This window comes from Drosophila subpulchrella, chromosome 3L, assembly GCF_014743375.2.
Source record: "Drosophila subpulchrella strain 33 F10 #4 breed RU33 chromosome 3L, RU_Dsub_v1.1 Primary Assembly, whole genome shotgun sequence".
Classification (NCBI taxonomy): domain Eukaryota; kingdom Metazoa; phylum Arthropoda; class Insecta; order Diptera; family Drosophilidae; genus Drosophila; species Drosophila subpulchrella.
The window spans coordinates 26980094-26995839 of NC_050612.1; the positions used below are offsets into that span (position 1 = coordinate 26980094).

A 15746-nucleotide genomic window follows, 5' to 3' on the forward strand; every position below is an offset into this window, starting at 1 on the left:
ACAACGGAAATGAGCAAAATGATAATGGGGCATGCCGCCTGCATAATGATGGCGTTGCAGTGGGAGTACAGTGGATAGAAACTGGAAATACAAGGCTAAAATTGCATTTCCTAATAAGAGGCTAATATATTTGCTTATTTTAATAGGAAAAATTAAAAGGTTTTTCGGAATATAAATATCCGTATTATAAAAATTATTAAATTATTAATTATATTTTATCTTATAGCTAGTAAAATACATTTTACCTGAGACATGGATTGATGTGTACAAGTTTTGAAATTAGCCTAAGTATTGACCATCTTTTCCCGTGTTTATTAATATTTGTAGCTTATAAAATGTATTTGTTTTTTCTTAATCCACCAAATATATCTATAGAAATATATCTTTTTAATCATATTAAAAGCCAGAGATCTATAAACGCATATGGCAATTTATGACTTCATGAGCCCCCGCCTTGTCGCCAAAGTATTGACCTTTCCTCCCACTGTTCCTTCAGTCAGAGGTACATTTTGGTTTTCATTTTTCGCCTACTTAAAATTTCGGCCAGGCCACGTGCTCAATCTCTGGCAGTAACTTGGGAATTTAATTTGCTAAATATAATTTTTTCGATTTTTTTTTTGGTTCTGCTCCCCCAGACAGTCGACTGGTGGGGCTGAAAAGTTTAAACAGTAATTAACTTAATTGCCTGTCTGCCAGGCAGCTTAGTTGTGTCCCGCTCTGCTTAGTTTGTTTTATTAAAGTTGGGAGTAGACTGACGTCAGTACCATATTCAGGTACTATACTATTCCAACGCACTATAATTATGGCCTGCCAGTGGATATGATCGATTCATCGGCATTAATGTCATAATAATGGCAGCAGGCACATTTATTACGCATACGCCGTGTGCACACGCCGTAATATGCGAGGGAAATTTCGATTTTTGCGCATTTATGTAGTAAGAATTTTTGCCGGCACTCGTTGCCATTACTTGTATATTCGTGGAGCGGAAAAAGAGGGGATTCATAATTCTAATGCATGGATATTATGTGCCATAGTCTGCACATGCAAATTACCGCTACACCGAACAGCCATATAGGGTCCTATATCATCCCGACCACTTCCAACTTTTCCCCCTCTTCCGCACTTATTGTTAGGAAACGGAAAGAAGGCAGCAAAGCAAAAAAACCCATTTTTTGCTATTATTGTTAGCTATCGGTTGTGCAGAGAGAAAAAGGTAAGGAAATATGGTTACGAAATTTATAATAACATTGTTTAAAATATTTTTATGGATATATTTTTATAATTTAAATGTACAGGTTGGTTTTGGTTTGTATATACCTTTTGGTAATTTTTGAATAATTTTTTGAATAAATCAAATTAATCAATATTTCTTTCTCTGCAGCAACGTGTGTGCCTTCGCCGTTCTACAGACATGCCAGACTTCAGACTTTGGAAAGCAATTTGCCACGCACTGTCAGTGAAGTTGAACGCAGTGGAACATTTCTAATTTTCAGCTACGAAAAATGTATACAATAAAAAGCGCTGGCCAACCAAAAAAGAAAACAGTGGGCTGCCAAAATTTACATAAGCACACATATTCCCACAAACACTCGTTTGCAGGACTACATTCACAGATGTGCAATGCAAATTATAACGTACAAAGATTTGCTTTTACTTTTACGTGTCTCGTGAAGTATTTCCCTTCCTTCCGTTGCCATAATCATTAAAAATGCTTCGAGGCCAGGCTTTAAAATTACTAATGCAAATGAAAAGAAATGGCTGCTGAATAATTGATTCAGGTGAACTCCTTTCTTGGTTATTAAACAATAATATTGAAGGTTTTCTTGAATATTAATAGTATTTAAATATTCAAGTCTGTAAATTTTTTTGTAATATTTAAGTAACAGACTTATTCAATGATAGTTTATAAGGAACACACTTTAAACTAATTATATAAATCAAGGAAAGTTTAATCCTTCCACATTTTAAAATAATCTAATTTCGCCTCTTACTTCTCACATTTTTTTTTAATGCCTGATTTTCGTCTTTTACTTCCTGCCTGATTTGATAGACTGTTCCTTGAACAATAGATATATTAAATTCATATCACAACTATAATTAAAATGATATAATAATTAACAGGGTTAAAAGAAAGACCCAAAGGCACTCCAAAGCCTGGTAATATTTTGATCTTTGTACTGTTAACAGCTGAAAGTCTAAGGTCGTGAACTTAATCCATTGGATTACAAATCCCAACAAATCGTGCCTCATTTTTCTTTCCGTTTCCCTTATAATTACTCGCGAGCAGGCAAGCCGCCGAAAAGCAGCAGAATCGTCTACAAAATGTATATAACATTATAAAGCAATTTGCAGTAAATCACCCAAAGCGACGCGCGTGTTTATAAATCACAAGAGCCTCGCTGGATTTTTCGGGCTTTTTTTGGGGTTCTTTTTTCTTGTAGGGGTTTCTGGTATCCCACTGCTGAGGCAAACCAAAATCGAAATGAATAATTAATATGTCGCGCCTGCCGCAGACGGAGAAAGTCTTCCATCACGAGAGAAGAAAGCAATTCCAGGCCAAAACTGAAACCAAAACAAAACAAAGTTAGTAGACCAACAAGGGGAGTTTCTCATGTGAGTCCCTGCGGCGTCTGGTCACAAAAACCAGACTAGAACTGGGCCAAAGTCGTGATGGCAAAAAAAAAAAACGCTCGACGAGATTGACAAATTTGCCACAGCAAATGAAATGCTTGACTCGGCTACGACTGCTAAATTTTTCATTTATGACAATGTTTACGTAATTCGACAGCCAAAACAATTTCCCAGGCTCTAGCAAAACCATACGCAAATGGGCGCTCATTTATTGTCATCCCACCGGAAGGGAAAACACTTAGAAAAAGAGGAGGCAAAATGGGGTGGTTGTGGAAAACCCATTCCGCCCAGCGGTTGTCTGTTGTGTCTGTCCCGGAAAATTCAGGACACCGTGTGGCTGTTAGGGGCTGCAGCAATGGCTTTTAAACCGTTTTAAATGGCCGGCGATTTGTTTGAATGTTGTGACATAAAACTGCAATCTATGGGCCCATTCCTCGAGGCATCCGAAGGTGAGCAAAGGTGCCGGGGTAAATCTGTCTAAATAGCTCCATCGACCAGCAACAAGCCGATTCTGCAGTCCATTTGCCAAAGCATCCTGCTGAAAACAACCTGAGGTTGGCTGGTGAGTCCCTCAATAATCAAAGATCCTGTGCAAATTGAGAGTAACAGCTTAAGGATTAAGTCTAAAGGAGATTTAAAATGCGGCAAGGCAGGGATTTTTAAGGCAGAACAAAAGGAGCAGAGACCACAAATGCCAGGATACATATATTTGCTATCTTCTTGTAGGCAAACGTTTAAAACAAGATTTTCCCAGTGATAATAAGTAAAATATGGCAATTACATTTTTCCTTTACACAATCTTTAGCACTTTTGTTTGGAAATGCTGTTAGATATTTTTGTTATTGCAGAAACCAACATCTTATAAAAAATGTACTAAGCAATATAAATATTTTTTAAGTTTGGAAACGAAATTTAAGAAATGCAGTAGTCATTTAATAAGAAAATAATTTTTAAAGAAATAAATTAATAAATTATAAAAACGGCTTAAAGCTGAATAAAAAATTTGACTTTTTAATGGAATATAATTTTTACAAATATTTAATAGTATTTAATGCAGAATAACAGGTTCTTAAAACTATTTTTCCTTCACCAAAAATCTAATAACCATAATCGTATTGTATTTTTTGCTTATATTTTTAATATATTTTTTCGATTGATTTCTAAGGACATGACACATTTATGTTAAGCGCAGTTACAAATTAAGGCGAATCCAATCACTTTTAGGTAATCACTGCAAAAACACGGCCTTACATAAAGGACCCATTTCTGGACAAATCAAGACCTAATTTGCATGCTCGAGGAGTACAACATCCATCCATGTCCATCAGATAAAATCCTAGTTGGACTAGGACAATTTCCCACTCGACTGGCTCGTTATCCCTCGTCAAACTTTATGATAATTATGCAAATTAAGCGCAGCTCCTAATTGAAATCGACAACAATGGGTTCTTTCCATGACCTTGGCACCGGGTCGAGTCATTAGTCAAACCATTGCAATTGACAAGCAGTCGGTGACCCCCAAAAATGGGCGGGCAAATGTTGGAAATACGAGCACCAACAAACCGAAAAAAAATATGAGAAAATTATTGTTTTGTTTGTGGGACAGCGGCAGTGGCAGTGAAAGCCTTGCGCTTCACGGCATATTAAGCAAAATGAATAAATTACAATTGCAAATAGGCAATTTCCTACACTTCCTTCCTCTCGACATTTCACTGTACACACAATGTACACTGTTCTGCGGTGGCTGTCAACTTTTTGGGCGGTATTTCTGGTCTATATAACGTCTAATTTGCAATTTTGTTTAATTGTTTGTGGCTTTGGATTTTGACATGATGCCGCCGTTCAACCAACTCAACCAACCCAAACTCCCCAATATTTGGCCATGGCGTGCGGCTGGATCGTAACTGATTGTTTGTGCTTTGCGTTATTTGAGGTTTTTAGTTCGGGTCACCCAGGGGACCCACTTCCGCTCGAACTCATCCAACTGGCCGCATGTCTTGGCCAAATTATAATAAAAGGTTTCCATTGCGACCAGTCGAACATCGCGTCTGCCCCACGAGCAATTAAACTTGGTGAAATAGACAATAGGACCGCTGGCTCAAATTATGGGTATCTGGAATTTGAAAGAGATAGTTCACAGTCAATTTCAATAGGAATTCATTAGCCTAAGCCGTAGGATAGCCTTGTGGGCTTTTGGTTCGAAGACGCCTTTGCGGTTGAAGGCCAAGTAAGAACCATGCCATTATGTGTAATTTAATACAGCTTTACAATGTAGCATTTGCAATCTACCATAATTACGAAATTTGGCTCTGAGTAATTATCCAGTAATTACAAGTACTTATGTAGAAGTTGCAAGGGTCCTTCATAAAGATTTGTGGCTTACAGATAAATTAAATACATTATGTACCCTAACTAAAAACATAAATTAACTTATATTTATTTGACTTCATTTATTTACCTAAAATATAAATTAGGCTGAAATTATTATTGTTTCGTAAAAATTAATTTCCTAAAACTGTTCCCTTATTTTAAATACTTCAAATTTATATTTTTATATTTTTTAGGCAGGTATGCTGTAAATAATTTTTATCTACTAAACATAAATATGTTTTCCAAATAATTGTTTGACTTTCTTTTTTCAACAACACCATAGACAATTAATTCCCAATTAAATGTAACTTAAATTACGAGAAAACTTTAATGGACACAGTGCCACCAGAAAGTAATCAGCCCTTGTACTCAATTCGGAAAGGTCCTTCGTGACTTTTGGCCGGCAATGAAGGGCAGTCGGGCGGAGTCTGAATGTCATTGTTTCTGCCATCCCATTTCCCCAGTTTCCACAAGTTTTCCCCATTTTCTTCCAGCAGGTCCTTACAAATTAGCTGTGCGAGTGCCTTGCACTTAGTTTTTGTCTGTGTACTTTTCAAAATTGGCTTTCACACGCCATTTGCATTTAATTGCCAAGTTGCAAAAGGGAGCTGTGAGCAAAATTGGTTGGACATTCGAGCCATGTTGGCCTTGTTAACAAGCGCATTTGCCTAAAACTGCGTACACAGTGTGAGTGCGGATTTCATTTTGGCAAATCAAATATTATTGTTAATACCATTTTCGACCAAATGCAGTCTCCTGGGGGTCGCCAGTCGATAAGTGCCAATTTGGCCATAATGGGCATTAAAGAGGAGTGCGGCTTTAAGGCCAGCTGAAGACACTTAAACCGCCATCTATCCTCATCATCGTCGTCGTCATCCCGACAGTATTTATTGTCAATAAAGGCTTTGCAAACAACAAAATGCGACACAGAAAATATTGTAAGTGTGCAGTGAATGCCATCTGAATGTGTCTATATGCGATACATTTTGTATGTATTTTCTAGATTGAATTGGAAAGTCACCATATACCCATTCCCATTCCCTTACCCATTCCCATTCCCCGTACGTATTTCGATCCCACTTCAATTGAAAATTGTCTGCGTGGCAAAAGTGAAATGCTTCAGCTTCTTCAGCCGAGAGTCGGAGAATCGAATCGGCGTCTCCTCTGGTGATTTGAGGTCCTCCAACCCGCTCCCCCAGTACCATCTCCAGAATTCCCAAACTCTATGCCGATGCCATTGATGTTTTGCTGCGCACTCGAGTGTGTTTTCTTTAGTAATGGAATTTATTAATATTTCATTGTGTGGGCCCGTGAAAGTCGAAGCAGGCGGAATGGGACGAGGATTGGTTTCCCCAGCGCGTTTGTGGCTGACTTTAAGGAATGTCAACAATTGCCAGCACTTGGAATGCTTCAACCATCCATCCAAACCACTTTTCACTTCTTCACTTCCTTCGAAATGTTTGAAAAAAAAAATACTTTCACTCCTCCGTTTAAGTACTTTCTGAGGTTTCCATTATGATTCCCAAAGTTTTGACTACATAGAACGAACATGTCAACAAAATTGGTCATTGACGTGGAATTCTTGAGTGTCATATTAGGTTCATGCCATGAAATATGAATAAGAAATTTAAGGATACAAGTAGAAATTGTGTTACATATTATTTAAGTATTAACAAACTATTTATTATAAGCCTGTCTTTATTAATGTTTTATATATGACAGCATAAACAAAAATAATACTAGACATTCCCAATTTTTAGTTTCGACAAAGAAGTAATAATACAATATAATAATAATAATTAAACTCCGAAATAGGCTAAGTCTGTTGTAATTAATTTGAATTCATAAAAACTAAAACCGGTGGAAGGAAATTCTTTTTATAAGAGATTATTATTTGTATTTCTTTAAATTTCTTAAATAATATGTTTATTATAATTCATGTGATGATAAAATAGTTACAGCTTATTAAGGAAATATTTTTTTAAAACCTTATATTTTCATTTGTAAAATTTGATGTTGCGCCAAATAAAAACGATTGGCTGCTATAGAAAATTCTATGAACAATTTAGATTTAAAAGGTTGCTTGGCACTACCAAATATATGTCATATTTCACCCAATCCCTTGTGGAATTATCGATTTGAATAAGAATTGAAAGTGGCAATGCAAATTGCCATCGAAAGTGATTGTCCCATTATGGCCTGGTTATTTATCAATGTAAAATGGCAATTACTCAGGGAGGAGTGTGTGTTTACGGCTGATTTGCCTAATTGCTGCTGCCGAGGGACATTAACAATACATTTTCCGACTGACTGGCATTCTGGTATTCCGGCATTCAGGCAACATGTACTCGAAAAAGCCTGGAAGCAATCTCCGTTCCGGAAGCAGAGCTCTCTACTCCAAAAAATGCTCTGGTGTCGGCCTGATCTATGCATAATTCATGCAAATGGAATGTTTGTGTGTTGGCCAAAAACTTTCGCATTGCTGGCCAAGAAGAAATTCTTGTTGACCAACAAAGCGCATAATGCAACTTTCCAATGGAGAAACGCCTCTGCCACCCACAATCATTTCGAATTCCACAACAAACAGCAGAAATCAAATTTCAAAACTCGTAAGAAATCTTGCACGCCATGCACATATAGCCACTACATTTCCCCACTACTTTCCCCCGCATTTCCCCGGCACTTTCTCATCTTCTTACTGCCGTAAACTTTTCAGCCATGGAATACGAGTTTTTGGCACAACGCACACAAAAATGATATGAATGGCATGGTATGGGTAAGGGAAACAGACGAAGATGTAGGGAAAAACTCTTGTGATTTCAGCAATCAGAGTTGAGGGGGCGTGGCCGCCGACGCCGCCCACCCGCCGAGCAGCTCGTGAACAATATGAAAATAATAAAAACAGTTACATAAATCAAAAATGATAAGGAAAAACAGTGCATAAAAAGTTGAGCATTGGGGAAAAAATTGAAGAAACGAGACTGCAACGTTTTTCCTTCAACGTTCTCACCCCTTTCATTTTTTTCCAACTTTCCACAGGATTGCGATGCAAAACACAAAACAGAAAATCGAAAGTTGAGCTCCATCTAAGAAGGAAATCAACTTGAACAACAGGAAGCGTCTGTGTTGGCCTGGCCAAGTCCTTCCTCCTCAGGATCCCCCTCTTTCAATCTCAGTCTTTCCGTCTCTCTTTCTGTCAAATGGCAAAGGTGAAAAATGCGTGTCAATTTTTTTCCTATTTACACGAAAAGACCCTCCCCAAACGGAGAAGCATCTGCATTGACAAGTGCTGAATTATGGTGGCTGCACATTGCGCCAAATGGGGGTTACGTAGATAGTTGGCTGTATCTATAGGTTGAGTTGGCAAATACTTAAACAAGGCGAGTGTAAACAAAAATGTAAAAGAAGAATACAACGCTGACAACTTTTATACCTTAAATATAATTTTTAAATTAAAATTATTTTATTATTAATATGGTTTTCAGAACTGGAACCCAAAACTGCACTTCTAATTTTCATAACTTGATTTATCGGATTCCGATTTTGACGTGAGATACCTCTCTGATATTGTGGTGAAATTATGTAATGTTCTGCATTACAATTTTTCTTTTTAGCGAGGGTTTAAATTTTAACCCATTTTCATGTTCAATTTTTCCGCAATTCCAATGGGTGTCAGAATGGGGACCCAAAACTGCACTTCCAGACTCCATAACTGCAGTTATTGGAGTCCGATTTTGACGTGTGATACCTCTATCAGTTTGTAATTAAATTCTCTAATGTTCTACATTAAAATTTTTCTTTTTGATGAGGGTCAAAATTTTAACCCATTTTCATGATCGATTTTTTCGTAATTCCAATGGCTTTCCGAATGGGGACCCAAAACTGCACTTCCAGATTCCATAACTTTAGTTATTGGAGTCCGATTTCGACGTGTGATACCTCTATGAGTTTGTGGTTGAATTCTCTAATATTCTACATTTAAAGTTTTCTTTTTAAAGAGGGTCAACATTTTAACCCATTTTTATGCTCGATTTTTCTTTAAATCCCAATGGCTTTCAGAACTGGAACCCAAATCTGCACTTCTAAATATCATAACTTGAGTTATCGGATTCCGATTTTGACGTGGAATACATCTATGAATTTGTGGTGGAATTCTCTATTATTCTACATTACAATTTTTTATTTTGACGAGGCTTAAAATTTTATGAATTCTCTAATAATATAAAATTTTTTCTTTTAAGCGAGAGTCAAAGTTTTACCCATATGTTCGATCTTTCCGTAACTCGTCTAAAATTGAAACCTGTAATAGCCACATATACTTTGCAATATTTTATTTTAGTATAAGCTTCTGTAGTTTTCGTCTAAAATAAGGGCATTCATAACTCACTGTAGTCTTTGCGCTATTTCTTATTTGCTTTATTGCAACACCATCTAGTCAACTGGGCGTTTCCCGGCATTATCATATCTGTCCCTATCTCGCCCCACTTGGCAATCGCTCTCGCTTAGCTCTGATCGAAACTGCAAATGCGACTGCAACTGCAACTTATTTATATGACACTGCAGTGGGCCAGGGATCAGCCCAGTGATATAACCCACTGATACCGGGAGGACGACCCACTGTGGTGGGTGATGGTGATTTGTTGTCCTGCCAGCTGACTGTGCATACAAAATTACAGACGACGCTGTCGACTTCCCGAGAGCTGCTGGCAGTTAATGTGAAAAATGTGTTGAAAATCGCATTCATGCATAGACTTTTTTCCTCCCCTTTGCAGTAGAGATTTGTTGGCACCGCATCGCCCACTTGCCATATATTGATTTAGTTGCCCTTTGACCCTCCTTTTCGTTGGCCTGGTAAAACAAATCAAGTGGGGAGCCCGGCGTATGGGGCTTGGTTGACTTAAAGCCGACACAAAGCTGCTATGAAATGCAATTAAGCCAACGCCTCCGAGTCGGTCTGAATGTGAATGTGAATCAGGCTCTGCGGCGTTCTCTAACTTGGCCACAGGCCACAAAGCCAAGTTCCGACGATTCTGATTCGAGCCTGGGTGAGTGGCTAACCGTTGGCCAAATATTTGCTTAGATCGTTGGGGAGATGAGACGCCAGGTCGGGCCAGGACCGAACCGTCTCTTAATGGACCACATTAGGGGCAAAATACGAGCACATTTGCGGCATTCACAAAAAGGTAAACTAACGCCCACACATATGCCCACCCTTATAAATGTGCAATTTATGGACAATAATTGCCAATAAGAGCCACACAGCTGTCGTCGAGTCTCGAGTCTCCGCCGTATAATAAAACCCTCCATCTCAGCCACCATATATATTCCGATTCTGAATCCGACTTCGTTTATGTGTGGCTTCTGCTTTCATTTGCATGACCGGATATATTGGGGCTCTTGCTCAATTTGCTCGAGAGTTAAATTGAAGCGGCAGACGCTGGACTTTTGGTATAATTCACCAGTGTGTGTTGGCCTTTGCTCTCTGACCCGACTTTAGTCTGATTTATGCCTGCAAATGGATAATATTCTCAGTTCGTGGCCAAGAGAAATGTGTCTATTTAAATATGAAAATCAAATTTAAATGGCTAATATAATTATGAATGCACATTTGTTATCTAGCACCTCCTAAGCGCAAGTCAAAGGATTTTAGATTAGTTTCGAATTACCAGCAATTATTTCCTAATCAAGTTCCTAAACCAAAAATAAAGTTCAGTTTGTGATAAGAATCGATTGAAATTCGATAGAAATTAACCAGCAGCTATTAATTTTATCAGTTCGCTCATGCCGATTTCTCAATGTCATGTTAGAACATTTATTTTATTTTTAAAATTTAAGTCAATAAATACTAAACTTATTTGAAAGTTTCCATTAAAAAACAATTTAACTCAACGACAAAAGTGGAAATTAAAATGTTCAATGTGTATATTTAAAGTACAACGCCCCTTTAATTATTCCTTTAGATCCGCGTGCAATAATTGGCTTTAATGAAAGGCCAAATTCCGGCTGCAATTATTGATAAGCAATAAAGCGCCTGATTAAGTCACAATTTAATTAGCCTGATGCATGCTCTTCAGAGGAAAAACCTTATGATTTCCATGACCCGAAAGTGAGCTGTGCCAATTAATCTTTCGCTCAAATCGCGAGCATTTCCCTTTTAATTTAATTTATGTAGCCTACTTTTGCGGGTCAAAAGGGAAAGTTCGTCGAGCGTCCATTTAAATCAATAAAGTTCAGTCATCGGAGCAATTTGCCAATGGATTATTTACGCGTGAATATATATATATATATTTATACTTTAAAAGGATGGCAATTGTATCTCTTCGCTAACCGCAGCTGCAACTCCTTCGTGAATTCCGCTTTCTGTTTAATGGCTCAACCTCAAGCACGTCGAGCATTTGCAGTGGCTTTAATGGCAATTTAAAATGTCGGAAAGCCGCAAATTTCCGTTATTCATATAAAATGAAACGCAAATACGGTGCAAAGAGCGTTTGCACAGACACTCACCCACGGCAAACAATGGGCATCGAGTGTGATGGTGAGTGCAAACGTGCCGCGAGGAAATTAATTTCCGACAGAAGTCACACAGAAAGGCATCGAGCGGCGCAGCCAGGATAATTAAGCCCGCACACACACACCCACACACACCCACACACGCTTGCACGCATATCCTGGCCGCACGTCTGTTTGCCTCGAAGACGGCCACTCATGGAGAAAGGATCCGGAGAAAGGATGTCGGCCGCGAGCCATCCACACCAGAAATTGTAGCCGCTGACAGACGCCGGCCTCCCAACTCACGGCCCAAGGACCAAGGACCAAGGACCAAGGACCATGGACCTCGGACCACCTACAAAAAGGACACTGGGCAAAAGGACATCGGACATTGGACATTCGACCGAGGGCTGCCTGTGGCGGTGGGCTAACTTGGGCGCAGCTGTCATCGCGCTGCGATAAATTTTGGAGGCCAATGCCGGGCGGCGACATAAATCAGCCCAGAGATTTATGGCGATTTGCGCAAGTTGGCGAGCGCGATAAAGAGGCCCGAAGAATGCGACCAAGGCGGCCTGATCCGGGAACGACTGTTGCTCTCCGGCTGACATCGCCAGCATAGTTCATAATGAGTAAAAGCCACAGGACTGGGCTATGAACTAAGGGATACCTCTTAAGTGGAATAAATAAATCAACAAAAATCTTAAAGAATGGAACCAAACATTAGAGAATTGAACAGTTTTTAAAAAAGGATCAGTAAAGTATCAGTTGTTACACAAATAAAAAATTGATTAGTAAAATTAAATATCGTCTTATTGAATCCAACAGTTCATACAACATGGTTTCAATACAAAACATATTAAATTGCATAGTTTAATATTATAATGTAATATTTTTATTATGAATGTGGCACATTTAATTTAAAATGGGATATTTTATAGGACAACTATTGAAATTTATTAAGTTCCATGAAATACTGAATAAATTCTAAATAAGTAAAGTAATTATTTAGTTACTAAATCTATAGTTTTAGGTATTCATTCTTAAAGGGCTACGAGGAGGATTTTAATAGATTATTTAACAACAACTTTTGGTACTTTATGACTTAATGTTTATCAAAAAGATCAATACACATAAGTGCCCGAGAACCAATTGGTTGAGTGCTAAAGCAGTTCAAGGACTTGCCCACTATTAACGAAAATCCCTTTTCGTAAACGGTAGAGATACAATTAATTAACATCCTTGATGTCATCCCTTATAAACACCCCCACCCTGACAACTTACAGGGTATAAAGCCTGGTCAGACAGCGGTACAAAGGAGACACTAAGTTAACAAGGGACCGCCTATCTGTCCTGTGTCCTCATCCTGCTCCTTCTCCACTTTCCATTTCCGCATTCCTTGTGATTATCACACTGGGACCCATTTCCCACAATATCAGCAAATTGAAAAGGGTAAGAATGTCCACTCCACTTTCACAGGACCCCACTCCCTCCACAGATAGCATAGATATATAGATACAGATGGACGGGCACTGGGCGAACGATAAGATGACCGACTGTAGGCATGTGGATATGGGTCAGCGGAGCTATGGACAAATTCATTAGGCGCCGGATATCGTAAAAGCTGGCCCCAAAGCCGGCCAAATGTCTCAATTTACATTTCGAACATATTTTCATTAGCGCCCTGAAGATTTCGCCCCATTCCCGGGCATCTCATTTCATTTAAAAAATAAACCCGCTGAAGGGAAGACGCAAATTCTTAATATTCAGCCCGTCGATGGCACTCTCATCTCGCATTCGCATTCGCCTTCGCCTTTGCTTCGGTGGCCAATATTAAAAATAAAGTCCATCACTTACAGTCGCCTTTTTATTTATGAGACCGCCCGTCGACGCTGCCGACTTTTTCGTCTTTCCCGATGATATTCCGGCTTTGTAACCGCACTTGGCCCATTCTCCGGCCGGAATCATAAAAGTTAAGCGCCGGCCAGTGAGTGGCGAACACTGTACAGTGGGCACACAATAGGGACAGACGGTCCGTCGGCCAGTGAGTCAGTCAGTCAATGAGCAGCGCGAGATGAAAGTGAAAGTTAAGAGCCCTTTACAACTTTCTTTCTTTCGTTTTTATGACTTATTGCGCTCTTGAAGACGACGACCGCGTGCACTATCAGAAAAAATTGGTTGGATATAAAGAACAGATCTTAAACATATTAGGTGGGTATATGTACTTTGGATTTTTTGTATGTTTCTTATTTTCTTTAAGAGTCTTTTGATTGAGGTGAATTATTTTGAACAAATTGTTTTTTTTGTAGGGTAATTTTTTACAAGGGAATATTTAAAATTACCACAAAATTAAATATCTTAAAACATGCAATAACAACTAACACTCGATTTTTTTGGAATTATATAAAAAAAATTAATTTGGCTTAATATTTCTAAGAATATGGGTTACCATTACCCACTCAAAAAGTCAGGTTTTTCCAGGAGCTCATACCAAAACCGTCTTTAAAATGCATACAATTTTTATAAAGTTTGATATTTTTATAGTTTTTATAGAAGTGTAGAAACTGCCAGCCAGAACAACGAGATCCTGAGTCTGAGCTTTTATTATTATTATTCTCGCTGCAGTTGTAGTGTGTTTTTGTTGCTATTCTAGCTGTGCCAGGGCATAAATATAAATAGGAACTTAAAATTTGCCAACCCCGTCGCCGCCCACGGAGCGTATGAGTAATGCGAATCGAAAGAAGCCCGTCAGGTGGGGTTTTCCCTCCAAACCAAAACCCCCGTCCCCTGGAAAAACATACCCCACAAAACTTTAGCATACAGATGGAAAATGAATGAGAATCGGGACGACAGCGGTGTCTCCTTGCCAAAGTGCTGCACATCCGGCGAAGGATAAACAACATACAAGGCAAATACATTCATAACTACCCCGGCTAAGAACAACATAAATGTTGATATGTGTCACATTATGCCATTCCGTTCCAGAAGGAGCTGGATGATACAGTTGCCCGCGGCCAGGTTCCGCGGTCTTATCCCAAACATGGCCATAAATCTTGAACAGAGCCACGAGGATATTTTGGTACAATATTTGCTGACATGACAACCGAAAAACATACTCTTGGCACACAGAAGGTGATAATGACAGTTTAGGCATTCATTACACGTGTTGCTGATAAGGCGGAGGACCGCCAGGTGGGTGGGGTGCGAATTTCGAAGGACCTCCAAGGACCACCCACTCACAAACAAGGACGAGAACACGACCAGCAACAACAAGAATAACATTGACATGACGCCGCTGATAAAAGTCAACAATATAAATTAATAAAGCTGGCAGGCGCGAGCGGCGAGAGGCCCCCAGGGTGCCTGTTCAATGTCCTGCGTGTTTGCCATAATAATGTATTTCATTCGAATCAACAAGCCAAGACAGGACCTTGCTGTATATATATATTCATAAATTTAAAAATATGCACATTATGGCCGAGAAGTAAGCTGATATTTATGCTAATGAACTGACGACAGTGGCCCCTGGACGAGGCCATTTATTTTCCCACAGTCTTCCAGGCAAAGCAATTACTATAATTGCTCACTCACCCAGGGACCCCCGAAGATGAAGAAAACCTACTCACATCAATATTCATTTAATTCACATGCAGCAACTTTCTTTTTGTTTGACTTCCACAAAGGGCATTTTCACGGGGCATGGCGCGGGGGGTGTCAAAGTTTTTCCCATCAAATCAGATATCAAAGCAACACGTGTTACAACACAAATACAGACAGGAGGATCATCAAAGAACTCAGTTAATGAGACCAAGATGTTACTACCTTCGACCCAGGAATGTAATTAAAATTTTTAGAATATATTGCAGACGCCATGGATATTTATTTAATATTATTACTCATGATTATTATTACCACGAAACCCACAATTGCAAAGTGGTAGAAGTGAAGACTTTAAGCCTACGAAAATATTTGTTTATTAAATAACTGGTAATTCAGGGAAAATACTTTAATATTTTAGTTGTCAAACAATAAATAAGAAAACAATATGATTTCTGAATTTCATTAAAAATTCCATGTAATTCTGAGAAAAATACATAATTAAATTAAACAAAAATCAAAGAAAGCTGTAAATTTTTCAATTTATTTATTTATTTTTCAATTTAATCAAAGTCTACACTGGATGAGGCAAAGATGTTGCCAAGAATGTAATTAAAATTCGCCTTAATGCATGACACACTGGCTAAAATCAATATTTG

General features: G+C 38.6%; 1 protein-coding gene across 2 annotated transcripts in view; it reads right to left on the reverse strand.

Annotated features, from left to right (window-relative positions):
* Positions 1 to 15746, reverse strand: part of LOC119554736 (junctional adhesion molecule A) — a 111443-nt gene that overhangs the window by 76914 nt on the left and 18783 nt on the right. The window lies entirely within an intron of this gene.